General features: G+C 40.9%; 1 pseudogene; it reads left to right on the top strand.

Annotated features, from left to right (window-relative positions):
* The first annotated feature begins 2,160 nt into the window (after positions 1-2,160).
* LOC111726290 lies at positions 2,161-2,423 on the top strand (annotated as a pseudogene).
* Positions 2,424-3,953: the final 1,530 nt, after the last annotated feature.

Raw genomic sequence — 3,953 nt, 5'->3', positions numbered from 1 at the left:
AATAAACATTCTGATACAAATATCTTTGTTGTAATGCGATTTTTGGTCATCTGGGAATATACCCAACAAAGGAATTACAGGGTCAAATGGCAGGTCTATTTTTAGTTCTCTAAGTGTTCTCAACATTGTAATCTTGTTGTTTGTACCCTCATATTAATCTGAAATTAAAAAAAAAAACCATAGTCTCAGAAGAAGAGGAGAGAACGGAGCAGAAAAACTTGACGTAATAATGCCAAAATTTTCTCAAATATGATGAAAAATAAAAATGTATAGAGTCAGATGTTCAATGAACAGGAAACAGAATAGACATAAAGAAAACAGTAAGGGGGCGGCGCCTGTGGTTCAAAGGAGTAGGGCACCGACCCCATATATGGGAGGTGACAAGTTCAAACCCAGCCCAGGCTAAAACCTGCAAAATGGAAAAAAAAAAAAAGAGAGAGAAAACATTAAGGCTGGGTGTAGTGGCTCATGCTTGTAATCCTAGCACTCTGGGAGGTCGAGGCAGGAAGAACACTTGAGCTTAGGAATTTGAGACCAGCCTGAGCAAGAGTAAGACCCCGATCTCTATCTACTAAAAGCAGAAATAATAACCAGGCATTGTGGTAGGTGCCTATAATCCCAGCTACTCAGGAGGCGAAGGCAGGAGGATTGCTCAAGCCCAGGAGTTTGAGGTTACCATGAGGTAGGCTGAGGCCATAACACGCTAGCCAGTGAAACTGTGTCCACTAAAAACATTTTAAAAAAAGAAAGCATCACTGAGTCATATCATAGTGTCAATTGTTAAAAGCTAAAAATAAAGAGAAAATCTTGAAAGAAGCAAGAAAAAAATGACGTCTTATATGCAGGAGAAAAACAAACCAATTAAGAACTGATATCTCATCATAAATGACGAAGGCCAGAAGAGAGCAGAATATTTTAAGTACTAAAATTTTCAAAACATGCACTGGTGTTCTGTACTTATTTAAAAAAATTAAAAACAAACAAACCCTGTCAACTCAGAATTCTAGATTCAGCAAGAATATTCTTCAAGGCTTAGTGCCATCACACAGTGGTTACAGAGCCAGCCAAATGCACCAGGTTCAACCTGGCCCAAGCCAGCTAAAACAACAATGACAACTGCAACAGGAAAATAGATGGGCGTTGTGGCAGGTTCCTGTGGCGCTAGCTACTTGGGAGGCTGAGTTAAGAGAATCACTTAAGCCCAAGAGTTTGAGGCTGCTGTGAGCTGTGATGCTACGGCACTCTACCCAGGGCAATATAGTGAGACTCTGTCTCAAAAAAAAAAAAAAAAATATATATATATATATATTCTTCAAGAGTCAAGGGGAAATAAAGAAACATTCAGATTAAAAGAAAACAGAAAATTTGTCACCAACAAACTTGTACTATAGGAAATGCTACAGAAGTTTTCCAAACTGATGGGGAAAGGTACAAATGGGAGCTCAGATCCTTAGAAAAGAAAGAAGAGTATTAGAAACAGAGGAGACCTAGATAAGTACAAAACTCTTCCATTTTTCTTCTTAATTTCTTCATAAAGAGATGACTATTTAAAACAACAATTGTATTCCTGCCTTGCGAGGGGTATAGTACCTGTGGATATAATACATGTAATCCTAAGGCGTAAGGAAAGGAGGAGGGATGTGAAGTTACGTGGCAGCAAACTTTGTCCATTTTATATAAAATATTGAGGTAGACTGTTACAAGTTAAGAACATACAAATATGTAATTCTTTTTTGTTGTTGTTGTCATTGCAGTTTGGCCGGGGCTGGGTACATGGTGCCGGTGCCCTACTCACTGAGCCACAGGCACTGCCAGAACATACAAATATATGATTCTTAGAGCAACCACAGGGAAAAAATTTCACTGAAGTATAGCTAAAAACCAATAGGTAAATTTAAATAAAATTATAAAAGGTATCTAACAAAATACAGGAAAGAAGAAATCCAAGGGTGGGGGGAAACTGTAGGGACATATAGAAAATAAATAGTAAAATGGTAGGTGCAAACCCATCCATATTAATAATAAGATTTAATGGGCTCAACACTCCAACTAAAAGGCAGAGTGAAGAAGTGGAGGCAAGAAGAACCCCTAGACCGACCAAAGCCCACACAAGTCCCCTGCTCCCCCCTCGCTACCCCCTCATTCCCCACCACTGCCACCATGCCCGAGAGAAAGGCTGAAGGGGAAGCCCAGGCAGGGGACAAACCAGAGAGAAGACCTGCCAGTCTGGCAGGTCTGCTTATCCTGCTCCTCCAGAGCCAGAGCCCAAGCCTGAAGAAGCCCCTGCAAAGAAGGGAGAGAAGGTGCCCAAAGGGAAACAGAGAAAAGCTGGCACTGGCAAGGAGGGGAACAACCCTGCAGAATGTGGAGATGCCGAAACAGACCAGGCACAGAAAGCTGCAGGTGTCGGAGATGCCGCGTGAAGTGTGTGTGTGTGTTTGATAACTGTGTACTTCTGGTGACAGTCTGAAATACTATTTTTTATCAAGTTTTATAAAATAAATTGAAATGAAATACTATTTTTTGTCAAGTTTTATAAAAAGGCAGAATTTTGTTTTACTTTTTTTTTAAAGCTATGTTATTAGCACACAGAACACTTCATTGTGTTTTGGGGAAGGGGCATATGTCACTAGTAGAATGTCTCCAAAGCTAGATTGATTTTTTTTTTTTTTTTTTGAGACAGAGTCTCACCATGTTGCTTTTGGTAGAGCGCTGTGGCATCACAGCTCACAGCAACCTCAAACTCTTGGGCTTAAGGGATTCTCTTGCCTCAGCCTCCCAAGTAGCTGAGACTACAGGCGCCTGCCACCATTTCCAGCTATTTTTTATTGCAGCTGTCACTGTTGTCTAGCTGGCCCAGGCTGGATTTGAATCTGCCACTCACTGTGTATGTGGCTGGGGCCTTAACCACTGTGCTACACGCACTGAGTCTTCCCTCTAGTTTTGAGAAACTTTCTCTTGGCTCTCAAGAGGAGGGATTCTCTGATGTTGACACACAGCCACCTTGGCACAAATACTTTGTGGTATGAAAAAACTAATTTGTTTTTATGTTCTGTTCTCCCTCTGCCTTCAGCATAAGCTTAACTCCCTTAAACCCAGTCACCTCTTGGGGCCTGCCCCCAATAATTGGTTACCAGTATGTCAAGAAATCTGGACTTTTCCACTGACACCACTGAGATGGCATCCCTCAAAGAACAGCAGTTCCATTTGTAGATTGTTGGGTCTTCAGATAAATTCTACCATTTTCATTTCATTTCCTGAAAGTCAAGGTCGGCTCATGTAAAGTTGTTAATCATTACGCTGAATGTGAAATGTCAACCCTCACTCTAAACTTCCCTATTCAGAGCATCAAATGAAGGGTTCATTGGGTTTGATAGGGACTTTCTGATTTTTGGTAGACCACTGAAGAAGGGAGTTTGAAAGTTGTTGTGTACTACTAATCATTATCTGCCCGTGTCCTGCGGGAAATATCATGATTGTTTATGAAAAGTATCTTTAATAAAGCTGGATACAGTTTGGCTTGGAAAAAAAAAGTTTGAATAGCTATATTAACATCAAATAAAATGGATTTGAAGGCAAAAAATTAAAGAAATGAAAAGAGACATTTTATAATAATAAAAGTATTAATTCAACAGGAAGACATAACAATTATAAATATATATAGACATAATGACAGAGTTTCAAAATATGTATTGTAGGGAGCGGCACCTGTTGCTCAAACGAGTAGGGTGCTGGCCCCATATACAGGAGGTGGTGGGTTCAAACCCAGCTCCAGCCAAAAACTGCAAAAAAATGGCTCAGTGCCTGTGGCTTAAGCGGCTAAGGCACCAGCCACATACACCTGAGCTGGCGGGGTTGAATCCAGCCCCCACCCACCAAACAACAATGACAGCTGCAGCCAAAAAATAGCCGGGTGTTGTGGCAGGCGCCTGTAGTCCCAGCTACTTGGGAGG

The sequence above is a fragment of the Otolemur garnettii genome, unplaced genomic scaffold, assembly GCF_000181295.1.
Source record: "Otolemur garnettii isolate 467f Iridium unplaced genomic scaffold, OtoGar3 scaffold00060, whole genome shotgun sequence".
NCBI lineage: Eukaryota > Metazoa > Chordata > Mammalia > Primates > Galagidae > Otolemur > Otolemur garnettii.
Note: the sequence above shows the minus strand (reverse complement) of the source record. Positions and strands in the feature narration are given on the sequence as shown.